Below are 16,933 nucleotides of genomic sequence, written 5' to 3' on the forward strand. Positions count from 1 at the left end.
TGAAACTGAAACTGTCCAACTCAGGGCTGGGGAGTTTGGCCCATACTTACTCAGAATGACCCTGGAGCTCATCATCTGGAGAAGGGCAGCTCCGGGGCCACAGGGCAGTGCGGGCTGACCTGGAGTCAGACAGTCGGCACCAGCCTTCCTCTGCACATCATTGAGGGACCTTTTTAATCGTTTTAAATTACACGGGAAATATATGAATGTATTCCTGCTGGAAAAAAGGTCAAACAATACAGTAGAAGTAAAAGCCCCTTAGACGCCAAACCCAAGTCCACTCTCTCCCCGGAAGTATCTGTTGCAGCCAATTTGGTATTTTGTGTGTTTTGAGCCTCTTGTTTTGTGGGGAAGGTTGTTTTTGTTCTGTTTTCCTGCATGGCATCATATCTATGTACTCTACAACGTGCTTTTCTCATGTAACATTTTGTCTTGGCCTTATTTCCATTTCAGGGCATGTAGATCCACTTCACGCTTTGTACCCACCGCATCACGATTCCATCGTATGGGCATACCATAGTGTGTAAGAATTGTCCTCCCAATGGACATCTGGGTTGTTCCTAATTTTTTGTTAGTAACCCAATGCTTATGTGAAAACTATGCACAGGTAAAAATAATTTCTCTAAAATAGAGAAGAGGAATTTCTGAGGTAAGGGGTGTGCACATTTAAAATGTTAACAGATGCTCCCAAGTGACCCTTCCCAAAGGAGGTGCAGGGGTTTGCCCTGGCAGTGACATGGTAAGTTGTACAGGACTGATGTTTACCCTTGTAAGTTGTGATCTGAAATGGATGCAGTGTTCACAAGGAAAAAGAGGCATGCAAACCCACAGGATAGCGGAAACCCTACACAATAAGTACAGCACCGTTCGCACTGTCACCAAGGATTGGGAGCAGAGAATAGTGAGCATAAAGGACTTGTCAGGGGAGCAGCGCCCTCCTCACTCTTCCCTTCTGCTCTCTGGTTTAATAAAGCAACATGGAAACATCCAAGGGGGAGAGCAGGGCTTCAGACAGAGCGATGCGGAGCAAAAATGGAGATCTGCTCTAACCCAGACCTCAGGAGGCGGCCATTGACAGACCCTTGAGCAAACTGCTGGTGGCCAATTGTACAGACCCAGATGGAAGTTTTCATTCCACTGGGCCTCTTTCCGGAAATGCTCTGCTCCTAGGTTTGGGATGTAATAAAATCACGGGCAGTCTGATTTCCCCAAGTCCTCCAACCTGCAGGCATTACCCTTTGCTTCAGTATCCAAATAAAATGGCTTCCCTCTCCATTTCACAACCTATGGCAAGGCCAGCTCCCTCCCCAGGACTTTTGCGGGGTCCGGGGTTGCTGATGTTTTCCCGGTCACTTCCTGTCCCTGTCCTGCTCTTGAGTGTGCTGTCGGCCTCTCTGTCCTCACCTCTCTGCCATGCCCATCATCACCACTATTCCTTCTTTATTCTCCCAAAGACTGAAGACTTTATTGAGGTCTGTGGATAAAGGAGATGGGTCACAGCCCAGTGCTGAACAGGAAACACATTACAGCAGATACCAGGCATGACTCTTCTGGAAAACTCCTTGATCACTGTACCCTGGGAGGAGCTGCTGGCTGACCTTCTCAGGCCCTGGCCTCATGGCAACTTGTCAGGTCACCTCCCATCCTCCAAGGGCCCTCTGCCATCTCCCCAAATCTCGTACAATTCCACGGTCCAGGGAACAGCTCTCCAATTCTTACCACTTTACTCTTATTCGGCCCCGCAATGAGCTCCCTTGGCCTTGCAGAGTGGTTAACAGGCTCCCTCTATTCAAATCCAGGCTCTGCTACTTGCCTCCTATGTGACCTTCAGCAAGATACTTGGCCTCTCTCAGCTCCAGTTTCTTCATATGAAGCAGGGGTTACATTAGAATGTATTTAAAGCATTTAGCGCAATGCCTGGTACCTTCTTTCCTATCATGTCCATGAGGATATCACTGTTCAAGCCGGGAAATGACCCATCGAGGTGTTTACCTCTCAGAAGAGCAGTTATTGCTCTAAGTGAGTTCTGCCACCACCCTAAGACATCTAGCAGTTGGCTTTTAAAATAATTATTTTCTTCCTCCTTAGTGTGTTGTAAGGAAGCTTCCTTTCAGCTTAACGCCTTGGAAACGCCACTTACGCAATGCTCTAGTTCTCAGGGGTTTCATGGTGAATACGAAGAGACTCTGGGGCAACTTGAATGGGCTTCATCCAGGCCACAGGGTCGAGATTCAGTGCCACCGCTCCCCTTCACACTCTGCTAACACCCCTCCCTTCACGGATGGCACCTCCACCCGCCAGGGGTTCAGCTCAGATGCTTGAGAATCATCGTTTAGTCCATCTTTCCCTACCCCCCACCCTCAGATCCCCAGCAAGCCCTGGTGGGGTTACCTGTAAATTCTCTATTTCCCCCCACTCCAGGCCAGGCCAGCATCAGCTCCCACCTGGGTCTCTGCAGCCGTCTCCTCACTGGTCGCCCTGCTTCCACACTTGCTTCCTATGATCCATTGTCAACCTGGTTGGCAGAGTCATTTGAAAACATAAACCATACATCATAAAGTATTGGATACCTGAGTGTACCACCCAAATCCCCCTTCAGGACTGGGACACTCATTCGGCTGCCAGAGCGTCCACTGCTGACGTTCTCTGCTGAGCCCTCCCCAGGTGTTGTCCTTAGGTAAAGGGAGCTGTCTTACCCAAGATTGCATCCTCAACCCAGGGCAGCCCACAAACGATCACTAGTCAGGGCAAGGGTGTGGGGGGGGCAATAATAATAAATAAATAAAAAGAGAAATCAGATCACTTCCTTCTTCTGCTTAAAACCTGTCAGTGCTTCCTGTTGCCTTCACAGTAAAACCCAGGCCCCAAGGCAAGGCTGACAAGGCTCTGCCTGACCCTTGCTGCCCCTCTAGCTCCACCTCTGTGGGCCTCACAACTGCCTCCTTTCCCCTCCTCTAAACACCATGCCCTGCCCGTCTTCAGCCTTCGCATGGCCTCTTCCCTGGAACCCTTCTCACCCCCTCAACTCCAATGGCTGCTTCTCAGCTTGCCAATTTCAGCACAGAAAGACCCTCCTTGACCAGCCACTCTAAATCAGCCCACTCTCTCCAATTTCTCTGGATCATACTTCCCTGTTTATCACCTGAGTCTATTCATTTGTTTACTGTCTGCTCCCCACAAAATGGTGAGCTCCATGCGGGCAGGTGCCTTGTCCATCTTGCTGCCTTTTCTGCTCCTAGCACCTTGCACAGTAGGAGCACAGTATATCCTTGTGGAATGAATGAACAAATAAGTGAATGAATCCATCAATGAGGAAAATGAAGAGGAAACCTCCCAGGGAAGGTGCGATCTGAGGAGACACTCCAAGGGAGGGATCCCACGGGAGCTGCCTCTTCATACAGGAGCCTGGCTCCTCCCGGTGAGACAGAGGGAGAGGAAACCAGGAGTGACATCCCTGAAGTCCCAGGGGTCTCCTGTGACCTCCTGAGACGGGAGAGGGAATGTCTCCCCATCACTGAGAAATGCCTCAACTGCCGCAGCAAGAGGGTAGAGCTGCTGGCCCCAATGCTGATTTCCACGCAGCCACTGCCTTCTTCCACCGCCGGGAGCCCTCCGAGTTGCCATGGCAACAGGACTGCCAGAGTCCAAATAGGGATGTCTGCATCTCCCAGTACTTCTTCTGGGGAGGGCGAGCAGAAAGGGGGTCAGCCCACATTGTGGCCTTGCTCTGTCTGCCTCTGGCCAGTCCTGGTCTCTAAGCAAAGCGTCCTCCTCTTCCCCTCCCCCCTCCTCACTTGAAAATCTGAGGAAGCACTCCCTTCAGAGTCTTCTCCTCTGTTTTCTGTCTCCCGCTGGGGAAGGAGAGGGGAGGGACAGCCTCATCTTTGTATCCTGTCCAGGCCCACAGATTGGCCAGAAGAACAAAGGAGAAGGATTCTCTGATAGCTCACAGCTCTCAGGACAGCTTTAAGAATGTTTTCTTTTTAAATACCACTTTGTTAGCCTAACCAGTGACGTCCTGGAGTTTTTGAGTCTCTGTTGGCTGCCTTTTTGGTCCCCCTCAAGAAGCAAAACATGGCTTTTACTCCCCAGAAGCTAAGAGCCCTTTGGGGAAGCTGCTGTGAGGTAGTTTGTGTCATTTGTCAAAAACAATGACCATAGTATCTACCACTCACGAAGTGAACGCGTGACACGATCACGTCTCCCAATCCTTATGACAGCCCTGCGTAAAAGGTATCAGTAGTCCCTCCTCATATGTGAGGAAACAGGCTCTATCATTCCTGGGGTCACACAGCTGCTGAGAGCCCCAGCTGCGATCTGAGCCTTGTACTCTCAGACTCCGAAATTCAAGCCCTGGGCCACTGCTCTATGTTGGGAGGCATAAACTGTTACAGGGAATGACACTTTTAGCTTCCCTGGCCCCAGCCAGCCCCTTGGGTCCTCACGTGGCCCCCTCCTGGCCACGGTGTCCAGCAGTCGCTGGCTCTGGCCCCAAGCCGCATCACCCCTGCAGAGATTTGACTGCAACTCCCTCAGAGTAAGAACAAAGGCAGCTTTTTTCGCCCCTTCTTTAGAAACCTTGACTCCTTGCCACACAAGCAGCCCCACGGATTGGCTGCTACCATGGCAACTGGTTGCCGATCTCTGTCCAATTATGTCAGCCCAGAGCTGCAGAGCCTGTGCGTGTCCATTTCCTGACCAAGCTCCCCAGCCTGCCAGTCCTCTGACCTCCGGGCTGCTTTGAATGCCTACACTTTCTAATTACAGCTGCCTTTCAATTCCTGGGTCCTACAGGAATCTGCATTGAACTGCTCTTCCCAGCAGCCCATTTGTCACACTCGGGGCCCCTGGCTCTTTTTCTGTGATTTATGAAGCACTGATTGTGTATCTAGCCTTGCCCTCAGCAGACTCATGCACTCCGAAGGGCAGATAGCTCGGACACACAAATTTCAAACACCCTGGATTTAGTGTCTGGCAGTGAGATCTTTCTGCTGCAGTTGTGACCTTGTAGAGGGTCTGCAGTGCCCTGATTTCAAGCCTGCTTTCTGCATTCATTCATTTATTCGTTCAACAATTCATGAGCACCCACTATGTTCCTGGCACAAGGGATACCATGTTAAACCAGACAGAATGGAACTCTACCCTTTCCTGGGGGAGAGGGGTGATAAAAGTCAACAGGTAAATGACAAATAAATATAATTTTGGATAATGGTAAATATGGTGAAGATAAAGGAGCTGAGGAGCTCCAATCGTAGGATGGACGTTTTCCTCTGTCCTCATCTAAGCTCCCCACTTCCAGAGGAGGGTACACCAGATGAAGGGGATGAGGAGACGGTGCTTGGCGTCCAGTGGGCACTTTGGGATGCAAGTGGCAAAGACCAAATTTAGGAAGAAGGCTTCTTTAGGCAGTGATGCAGCTGGGAGTCTGGGGCCGAAAGTCAGCAGGACTCCATCACCGTCTCTTCCCTCTCTTGGGTCGACAGCTTCCTTCTCCACTTCTCCTGCAGTGGCTTTTCTCACAAGACAGGAAGTGTGGCTGCTGACAGATCCTGTGAGTTTTACTTTTCGCAGCCACAGGCACGGAAGACAGCCTGACCTCAAGCATTGTCCCATTCTACGACCAAAACTCCAAGGGAAGAGACTCATTGGCCCCGGTCAGAGGTTCCCAGGCCTGGACTTATCAGCAAAGGCCAAGGATGGGATCAGATCACTAACAGGGAGGTTCCCTGGTTCCAGATAGCCTTCTGTGGTTGGGGGAGGCAGACAATCCCAGGGTCCTGATCAGCCTCACAAAGTGAGACCCATCTGGGTGTGTGCCCCTCCACTCCCTCACCGTTACCTCACCCCACCCACCCCACGTCTACTCCTGTGCTTTCTTACTTTTATGGTCTATCTTCTGTTCCTGAGAGGCAACGTTGTCGCCTCTGCCCCAGTTCAGTCCCAACTCTTAAGGTCATCCTCTGCTCTAGGGGCTTCTCTGTCTACCTCACCTGTGTCACCCTCATGTGGAGTCACACCCACTCCATGCATGACCCCAAGTCACTACCAACACCAGCTGTGGTGTACGGCAGGTTTTACTAAAGGTCTGGGGGTGAGAGATAGGGAATACCCCACGGCTTAGAACAAGACCAACTCCCGCTCTACCCACAGAATTGATCCTCATTGTCTGCTTTCCTTAGGGCTCGTTGTCTCCCTCCCTCTCTGAGCTGTCCCCAGAGCTCCCAGCAGGCACCCTGAAATTCCTTGTTACTTTTAATGAAGAGGTATTCAGCTTTCTGTTTTGACTGAAATCACGTTCCTGAGCCCAGCCTGGCACATCCTAAAAACACATTAAGGTGCATTGCTAAACAAAACAATCTTCAATCTGACCCTACAAAGGACAGAAGAACCTTTGGAACTGTAGTTACTGGTTTAACTTATCCACTGTCAAATTCTTAGGGTTCAAACTCCCACCAAGCAGAGCAAGGACAGGAGGTGTAGGTGGAAGGGTTCACATACAGACTCCATTTCGGCCCCAGGATAAAGTGCTGTCCACTTCAATACTGAGCTCCTGTAGGGCTGGCTGGGAACACTGTAGTGGTATATCCCACTATGTCTCCTTTGAGGTTAGATGGGGTTGCATGCTCAGATCCCTGAGACTTCCTTTGAGGGATGGGCTCAGCAGGTCACACACTAGCCCAACACTTTGAGGGTGACACAGAGGAAGAATGAAGGGCTCCCAGATTGTAGAGGTCAGGGATGTCTCAGCAAGGGACATAAGGTCCCATTCAGAGAAGAAAAAGAGTAACACAGACCCTCTCTCCCACTGTCAGTTATGTTTTCCAGCTGGAAAAGTTCAAGTGCCTGTTGCATTTCCAATGCCTGCCCTTTTCACTCTCAGTGCTGCGGGGATCAGCAAATGCTAGAATTCTAACTGAATTGCCTCCTGTACATCTCCCTGTGGGATTTGTGAAGACTCAAAGATGACAGCCATCTGGGAAGCTGAGCCCTTACATGTTTCCAGCTGCCTAAAGCTGTTTCTGTAAACAAGCAGGGCCCTCTCTGTGGCCTCGAAAAACCTTTGCAGGAGTAGACTGCCCGCATAGGGCACTCATGCACAGTTTTAGTGCCTCGTCTTAGAGGCCATTTTTAATCTTCTGGAGGGAGGAGACGCAGGGATGGGAGGGCGAGCTGCCCATTCCACTTCTGTCCTCTTCTCCCCCAATTATTTCATATGAGGAGAGTTACCAAGATCTTGGTTATCTGGTTCCTTCTCATTAACTCAGATTTCCTGGAGTCTGGACCTATTAATGGACTCCTGACTTTGTGGTCTGAGCAAACTGTAGGCTGTTTCTGCAAATGCATTTGACTTTGAATCTAGGGGCTAGGCTATAAGGTTGTTGAGATGCCTTCCCCTTCTTACAAGAGGGAAGTAACAGGTGGAGTGGAATGAGCCCTGGCCAGGAACCAGGTAACTCTGGGGATCTGGGCCTAGCTCTGGTGAAGTCTAACTTTGAAGAAACGACTCATGTCTCGGGGCCTTGGTTTCCTCATCTGTTAAATGCATGGTTTGACGGGGCAGTTTTCTAAACCTCAGTCACTCATCTCCACCTTCATAACTTTTGTCACACCTGCGTATCACCTGTACTATTACATACTTAATATTTTTCTGAAAATTGATTATCTTTTGAAACTGGCTCCCTACTGAGCAATACATCCATGAAATCACATATTTAATGTGCTAGTTTTATTTTTTCTACGTGTTAAAACAAATACTTATTTTTTTCAACTGTTGCCAATCTTTTTTTTTTTTTCTGCTTTATCTCCCCAAACTCCCCCTGTACACAGTTGTATATCTTAGTTGCAGGTCCTTCTAGTTGTGGGATGTAGGACGCCACCACAACGTGGCCTGACAAGCGGTGCCATGTCCATGCCCAGGATCCGAACCCTGGGCGGCTGCAGCAGAGCATACAAACTTAACCACTCGGCCACGGAGCCCAGCCCCACAAATACTTATTTTTAATTATACTCATCTGTGTAAGCCCTGAAACCATCCTGAGTACCATACGCATGTACCACCCTTTGGGAAACACTAGATTAGAACATCACTTCAGCTCCCAAATATCTTCACCCGTTTTGTGAAATTCTAATAATCTCAAAAAGGAAAAGCAATTTCAGAAAGAAAAAATATATAATTCCTGGAGCTGGCCTGATGGTGTAGTGGTTAAGTTCACGCACTCCACTTTGGCAGCCAGGGGTTCATGGATTCGGATCCCAGGTGTGGACCTACACATCGCTCATCAAGCCATGCTATGGCGGCATCCCACATACAAAACAGAGGAAGACTGGCATGGATGTTAGCTCAGTGACAATCTTTCTCAAGCGAAAACAGGAAGATTGGCAACAGATGCTAGCTTAGGGCCAATCTTCCTCACCAAAAAAAAATATATATATATGCATATTATATTATAAATATAATACATATATATATACACACACACACACATATATATATATAATTCCTGAGTCAACAGCTAGCACGACCCTTAGAACAAAAAATGATTGTGTTTTGACAACTTTTTTTCTTGCCTCACAGATTACAGAACCCAACTCTGACTCCAATTTCCTGACCCTGAGGAGTCTACGGGGCCCTGCCCACTGCTCTTCCCCCAGAGTTCCATGTGTTCTACTGTTGGCCTTAGTCCCAAACCACACCACGCCTGTGCCTGTGTCTGGGGGTGTGATTGCTGTGGCCCAGTGGGAAAGGGCTAAGCCCTCCCCACCCACCTCAGTGACTGGAGGGTTGGCCTTTCATCCTAAGCAAGCAATTCCGAGGTTAGAGCAAGTGTTGCTGGGTTGGCAGCCTCATCTGGTTCCTTCACCCCCCACTGCTTCCTGGAACTCTCTGGATGACATAATCCAAGAGACTCATGGGGATCCTTGGCTGGGAACTCTCTTCTCTGGTAAGAAGTTGACAAGCAAGAGAGGAGTGTTGGGCTCCTCAGCTGAGAGACAGGGGACAGAAGATGTTTCCCTGGTGAAGGAAGTCGTCTCTGACACCTGCACAATGAAACAAAAACTCAACAAATCATCAGTCGAATCATCAAGGTTGGTTTTTCGCTATCTCAGGGATTCCCAAATCTGCCTGACTATCAGAATCATTTGAAGCATTTTAAAAAATAAAGTTAAACATATCCCTATGTTATTACACAGCAATTCCACTCCTAGGTGTTGCCTTGTGATAAATGAAAACATATTTATAGCAGCTTTATTCCTCATAGTGGAAAACAACCCTAAAAAGCCCCTTGACATGTGCAGAGAGAAACAAACTGAGGCACAGCCACATGGTGGTGTGAGAGATGACGTGAGTGGAACCAGATTAAAATAGAGCCAGAGCAGCCATTTCAGAGGAATTGCTTTGCACTTCTTGTTTTCTTTATCTTCCAAACTGGACCGAAATGCCAACATTCAAGAAGCCAGTAAAGACAAGAATGTCCTGTTTGTAAGGACTGATTAAATTGGACTTTGCTGTGACTCAATCACTAACCAACAAATGAAATATAAACCCAGCCTTGCCTCATCTAGCACCAATGAACTCTTCTTTAATACAATTTACCTCATCTTCCTCCCTTTTTCCCATAAAAATCCTGAGCCCCTCTCCTGTAATCAGGACACTATTTGGATTTCTACCTGAGTCTGTGCTCCCCGAATTGCAATTCTTTGACCTCAAACTAAACGCCTCTCTGCCTCTCATTTTGGTTCTTTATTTATTTTATTTTATTTTATTTTTAAAGATTGGCACCTGAGCTAACAACTGTTGCCAATCTTCTTTTTTTTTTTCTTCCCAAAGCCCCCCAGTACATAGTTGTATATTCTAGTTGTGAGTGCCTCTGGCTGTGCTATGTGGGACCCGCCTCAGCATGGCCTGATGGGAGGTGCCATGTCCGCGCCCAGGATCTGAACCGGCAAAACTCTGGGCCACTGAAGTGCAGCGCGTGGGCTTAAACACTCGGCCACAGGGCCGGCACTGGCTCTTTATTTTTAGGTTAACAGTGGAATACTACTTAGCAATCAAAAGGAATGAACTGCTGATATGATATGTGCCACAACATGGATGAAGCTCAAAACATTACGAGAAGCAAAAGAAACCAGACACAAAAAAGTGAATCCTGTGTGATTCTATTGACAGGACATTCAAGAACAGGCAAAGTTCATTATGGTGATGGAAATCCGAACAGCGGTGGTCTATGCAGGATGGGGGTTGACGTAACTTTCTGGGGCCATGGAGATGTTCCATATCTATAAATTAGTCAAAACTCACACAATTACACTCTGAAGACCTGTGTATTTCACTGTAGATAAATTTTACCTTAGTTTAAAAAACAAAACTAAAAAGTATGTCCTCTGGCTCTTCTCATTGCTACTGAATCAGAATCTCCAGAGGTAGAATCTGGAAAGTTATATTTTAAAAAATCTCCCCAGGTGATTCTGATACACAGCCAGGTTTGGTTTGGGGAACCTTTGGCCCCTAAGGAAGCTTTGGCTGACTCATAGTTTGCCAGATTTGGGGGAAGTTATTGGGCTTCTACTGGAAAGAAAGACTATGATAAAAGCTATTGCTTACTGAGCACTTATGTTCTCAGATTCTCCCAGTAACCCAGCAAGGCAGGTATGATTGTCTCCATATTACAGATAAAGAAACTGAGGGCAATACACTTGCCCACATTACACAACTGGTAAGTCGCAAAACTACTTAGCCCATCTTCCTTATACCTCATCTTTCCACCATTCACTCACTCACTCACTCATTCATTCAAACAATCAGAAACAAGTAAGTACTGTGTCCCTTCTGGGAGCCAGGCACTCTGTTGGGCATTATGCCACACCAACCTCCCTGAGCCAACTGTCAGGAGGAGTGACCGGTAAGCGGGAAGAAGTCTGCAAGGCAGCACTGACCTTTGCTTTGTAGACTTGAGGAGGAAAAAGGATCCCAGGCCTCTTTTGATGTTAATGATTCAGGTGGTTTGGGGAAAGGCAGGAGGTTTATGGTTATATAAGCATAACTAAAGGGAGCCTCTGTGTTGCTTACTTTGGGAACTTTCCAGAAGTTAACACCAATAGCAGGTCATGTTAAAAATTGGGTTAAAACCATTATCAAATTATGAATAATTCACAAGGTAGCCCCTGTTACCCATTACATTTTGTTCTACATAATTGCTTCCTGGAAATCTGTTCCCAGTGTGGGGAATTGGGAGTATCCATGAAATTGAATATTTCTGCCTTTGACAAGTAAATTTAAGCAAAATTGGAAATTAGTTTTGGTCCACTGCTGCCTATCTCCTTTGAGTTGATAAGACTGGTCCTTTCCCCCAGCAAAATAACTGAGCAAGCACAAAAGGGTCTAGGTCCTTGGAAAGGGGAGTCGGCCCCTGTTCCTACTCACCCCTGGCAGTGTCCCAAGGGCTCTAAATATTGAGGAGGATTTGGGATGGGATGGGAGGCTGGAGGAGGGATGTCTGGGGGAGAATCAGAGTCAAACCACAAAATGTATTCTGGATGGTGTGATCTAATGATGGGAATGACCAGAATAACAAGAGTAATCTTTTTTAAAATTGAAATGTAATTTACATACCAAAAATTCACCCTTTTACAAGTCACTTTACCCCAGCCCCTGGGGACCATTAACCTACTTTCTGTGTTTATAGGTTTGCCTGTTCTGAACATTTCATAGAAGCGGAATCATACAATATGTGGCCTTTGTGACTGGCTCCTTTCACTTAGCATAACATTTTCAAAGTTCATCCATGTTGTAGCATGTATCAGAACTTCATTCCTTTTTATTGCTAAATAATATTCTACTGTATGGACATATCACATTTTGTGTATCCATTCATTAGTTAATTGAAATTGGGTTGTTTCTCCTTTGTGGCTACTATTAATAATGCTACTACGAACACTCATATTCAGGTTTCTGTGTGAATATACGTCTTCAGTTCTCTTGGGTATGCACCTAGGAGTAGGATTACTGGGACATAAGGTAACATCTGTTCTTTTTTTTTGAGGAAGTCACTGTTTTCCACAGTGGCTGCACCATTTTATATTCCTACCAGCCACGTACAAGAGTTTTGCCCCTTTCTAGCAATACCTCCTTTCTCTAGCAATACCCTTGTTTTATCTTCCTTGTCAAAATTTATCTGATCTATGTACCAGTTAGCTTACTTGAAAATCTAATCTACATTCCTCATCTCATGTGTTTTCCCTCTGGATAACACATCCACAATTTAAGAAGAGCTTCCTGGAGATATAATAATACATTATTTAGGACACATCCAAATTCAAACTTACTGAAGCACAAAGAGGATTTATTTGCTTATGTGGCCAAGAAAATAGCGGAACAGCTTACAGACTCTAAGGGGGAGTTACAGGAACCAAGGCTTCAGCTTCAAGGTGAATCTCTCTCTTTCTAGCTCTTATCATCCCCACCCTTCCGAATCTCCCTCTTGTTTCTTGTTGCTTTGGTGCCCTCTTTCCATGATACTGTCTCCATCTCTTATCCCTATAGCCTCTGCTTGGCCCCATTCCACATCAGGCTCTCTCCACGTGCAAGAATGATGGCCACCAGCAGCTCAGACTTACATCCTCTCAGCGTAGAGGCCCGGGATAGTTTTAGAGGTAGCGACAGGGACTCTCTCTCTCCCAGCATCATTATGTCATGCCCATCCTTGGATCAATCATGTGTCCAGGAAAATGAAGTCTAATGTTTGGCCCCCACTGGCTCCCACACCCACATCTGTGGCCAGATCAGAAGAAGGGGGATAGATGTATGAGGGTAGGTGGTGGGAGGGACATGCTGGGTAACCAGAAAGAATTGCTGCCAAAGACCTTAATTCAAAGGGGAAATGCGAGTGTTAGAAATTTCCAATATCATAGACAGATAGAAGGCTATTGTGGGGCAGGAAGGACCTGAAAACAAACTCATAGCTTATTCTGTCTGTGTCTGGAGCCAGCCCTGGTCTGGATAGTGCCCTGGGGTAACAGAGGATACTGAGTCCCTAGAAACCCAACTGGCACTCTTCAAATTATAGGGCAACATGCATCGCCACAGCACTCATGGAGACCAGGGCAGCCCCGTCACCTAATCTGATTACCGCCTCTTTAGTCATTTCACTCTGTTGCAATGTTACTTTTTCCAAGTGAGTGGAATGAAATCTTTTTTAGAAAATGGAGGAACAACTTCAGTAATTGAAAGCACTTTCTATTCTACTCTCAGTGGGTTCCAAAATCCGAGAAGGACTCTCAAAGGATTTCCAAAACTTGTCAAATAAGGTTAAATGGCTATTAAAGCCCACACATTAAAAAGAAAAAGTGAGCTGAATCCTCAGATGTTAGAGCTGGAGGACCCTGGGGGGACCACCTAGCCCCCGACGGGTTTTATAGAGGGAAAAACTAAACCCAGAGGGGGAAGGGGCATGTCTGGTCAGCAGATGAAAAGCAGCAGAGCTAGCACTAAATCCAGACCTCCCAGCCCAGGCCCTTTCTTCTTGACCAGGCCTCTTCTTATCTGCACTCTCCCTTAGGAGCACAAACTTAGCTTTAAGAAATACGGCCCCAGATACATACTAAGGGCATAAGAAGGAGGTGCTGAACGGATGCAAGGACTTTCTAGTTTTAATTCACTCTTCGGGCACTGCAGGAACGCAGTCTACGCCTTGGGGACTATTTCTTGCTGAAATCAGCAGTGCTTGTGCCATAAACTAGCTCTGAGTCACACACTGCACAGGAAGCATCTTAATGAGATTCCTCTGCGTGAGAGAGAAGAGCACTTGAGGGTGAGGAACAGAAAGAGGTGCAGACATTTTTGGAACTGCAATAAAGAGCTGAAATCAACAGACGTGATCTGAGCACTGACGATGTATAATGTTCTGTGGGCAGTACAAAGACGATTCTGACAATCCTCACCTTGAACATTTACAATCCAGTCACTCAGGAGAGGAGACACGTTTCTGGGACATATTTTGCGTGTGTGTGTGTGTGTGTGTGTGTGCATGAATTTGTAAGAACTCTTTATAATAAGAGTTTAGTTCTTGTCTGTCTTACAAGTTGAAAATATTTCTCTCTAGCTTTCATTTGTCTTTTAACTTGTTTTCCTCTTCTGAAGTATTCAATATTCATATGCGATCATATCTATCAATCATTTCTTTTTCTTTTTAAGATTTTTTTTTTTAATTTTCCTTTTTCTCCCAAAGCCCCCTGGTACACAGTTGTGTATTTTTAGTTGTGGGTCTTTCTAGTTGTGGCATGTGGGACGCCACCTCAGCATGGCCTAACAAGTGATGCCATGTCCTCGCCCAGGATTCGAACCAGTGAAACACTGGGCCGCCAAAGCAGAGCGCACAAACTTAACCACCCAGCCACGGAGCCAGCCCCAATCATTTCTTTTGTGTTGCCTAAGCTTTGGTGTCATAATTCAATATCCTTCTTTTTTTTTTTTTTAAAGATTTTATTTTTTCTTTCTCTCCCCAAAGCCCCCCGGTACACCATTGTATATTTTTAGTTGTGGGTTCTTCTAGTCATGGCATGTGGGATGCCGCCTCAGCATTGCTTGATGAGTGGTGCCATGTCCACACCCAGGATCCAAATTGGTGAAAGCCTGGGCCGCCAAAGCGAAGTGTACGAACTTAACCACTTGGGCAGGGGGCCGGCCCCTCAATATCCTTCTTGACTTCAATTTTCTTTATCTGAATTTTCTTCCAATACTTTTGTACACTTAAATATTTAAACTATCTGGAATTTATTTAATGTGGTGTAAAATGTCAAGTAGGGATCCAAGTTTTTGTTGCTGTCTTTCTCCCAATGGTTAATCGGTTATCACTTACACATCAATAACACTTATTAACTAATAATACTCTTTACTCCCAGTAATGTTTTATAGAGGTCCCGACTGGGAGGATGTATACTTGCTTGTTGTTTTCAAATACATGTGCAAATCCATGATACTTTTCCCTTCAAAAGGTGGAGTTCGATTTCCCTCCCCTTGAGTGTCCAGTGGCCTTCATAACTTCTAGTGAGTAAAGTACTTTTCTTTTTAATCTTTGACCCCACTTCTTCAGGCGTCTGACCCCTGAACCCCCTTGCAGGAGCATCGTCTCTGCGCGAACCATCATGAGGGGCCGGTAGCTCTTCCTAGCCCCAGAGCAGAGTGTTTCCTGGGGGTGGAATAGCTGCTTCTGAGCTATATCAGGTCACCTGGGCCCTCAGGCAGCTCTGATTTGCCCTGAATCTTGGGAAGTCCATTTTGAATAGCTCCATCAGCGTCTTGCTATAAGCCCCCCTCTCTGTAAAGTGCTCAAGTCCAGTTCAAAGAAGGGGGAAGGGGGCACAAGTCCTTCTGTCTACTTCCAGTCCTTGCTTCACCCTCTCACAGAGTAAACATCCCACATCAATGGATGGAGACCAGTGGGGCTGTTGGGGATATGGATTATCAGCACTAATACCAGCCAAGTCACAATGCTCTGCTCTTCCCCCATCCCTTTTTATAGACCCCACCTGAGGCCCCCTCTGGTCTCTCTGGCTCATCCAGTTAGCACTTGCCCTCTCACAGGTACACTTTTCCCTTTCTTGTTCTAAATATCTCCTTGGGAAACCCAACAGCTCCCCCTCTGCCCCAGAGGAACACGACCTGCCTGTGCTTTTGGATTATAGATGACCTAGCATTCTCATGGAGCTAGTGTCTCCTGCACTTTAGATCTAGGAAGGAGCAACTCTGTGTTCTAGAGAGAATTCTCTTTCGCTCTTGGCTTCCAATCGGCATTCATTGATAAGAGAGAGGTTTTTGTTGTCAAAGGTGGGAAGGGAACCACTCAGCAGGAGAGCTTGGCAGCCTCAAATCATGCGTATCATCCTTTTAACTAGCAACTCCACCACTAGAAAAATCGTAAGGCTCTAAGCAAAGATTTAACGGCTAGAGTGCTCATTATAACATTGTTTAAATAGTGAAAAATTGTCAATAGCCTAAATGCTCAAGAAGGGAGTTGATTAAATCATAGCACATCCATAAAATGGAACATTATTTAGCTTTTGAAAACTGCTCTAGATGAATACTCTTAGACATGGACAGATGGTCATGATAAATTGTTAGAAAAAATATTATTGTAGCAGGATGACATTTTTATCAGTATATAGACTGATAAATGTATGGATGGATACATATCAAATGTTAACAGTAGCTGATTTGAGAAGATGGGTATTTTTATCATCTTCATTTTGCCTATGTGTATGTTTTACACATTGTCTAGGTGGGTGTTATTACCTTGCAAAGAGAATAAAATGGTAAGAATTATTTTCACATCAAAACTCGACTGCCTCTCTACCACACTGGCTAAAAACAAAAGGACTGACATTACCAAGCATTGGTGAGGATGTGGAGCAACTGGGACTCTCCTCCACGGCTGATGGGAATGTAAATAGTCACAAACACTTTGGAAAACTGTTTGGGAGTATTACTAAAGCAAAATATACATCTACCCCATGGCCCAGTTCCTTTCCTGGCTATACACCAATAGCAATGAGTGTTTATGTACACCAAAGTGCATGTACAGAATCATTCATTATAGCTTTATTAACAATAGCCCAGGGCCAGCCCGTTTATTAACAATAGCCCGTGGCCAAGTGGTTAAGTTCACGCGCTCTACTTCGGTGGCCCAGGGTTTCGCAGGTTCTGATCCTGGGTGCGGACGTGGCACCGCTCATCAAGCCACGCTGAGGCGGTGTCCCACATGCCACAACTAGAAGGACCCACAACTAAAAATATACAACTATGTACCAGGGGGCTTTGGGGAGAAAAAGGAAAAATAAAATCTTAAAAAAAAAAAACCACACACAATAGCCCAGTACTGGGACACCACCAACGTGCATCAGCAATAGAATGGGTAAAATAAATTGCTGCCAACTCTAC

The 16,933-nt window shown here is 46.3% G+C and overlaps 1 protein-coding gene across 2 annotated transcripts in view; it reads right to left on the reverse strand.

Moving 5' to 3' along the window:
* The window catches only part of LOC103564292 (microtubule-associated protein homolog maph-1.1-like), a 42,591-nt gene that overhangs the window by 8,425 nt on the left and 17,233 nt on the right, over positions 1 to 16,933 (reverse strand). The window contains exons 4-6 of one of the 2 annotated variants that reach the window (XR_011525514.1): positions 8,767 to 9,039; positions 2,392 to 2,515; positions 51 to 214 (exon numbers count right to left, since the gene is read on the reverse strand). The gene's annotated coding sequence lies outside the window, so the exon portion shown is untranslated. Of the gene's footprint in view, positions 1 to 50; positions 218 to 2,391; positions 2,516 to 8,766; positions 9,040 to 16,933 lie in introns of both variants that reach the window. The other variant, XM_070570531.1, reaches the window with a different exon arrangement.

The sequence above is a fragment of the Equus przewalskii genome, chromosome 13 (assembly GCF_037783145.1).
Source record: "Equus przewalskii isolate Varuska chromosome 13, EquPr2, whole genome shotgun sequence".
Classification (NCBI taxonomy): domain Eukaryota; kingdom Metazoa; phylum Chordata; class Mammalia; order Perissodactyla; family Equidae; genus Equus; species Equus przewalskii.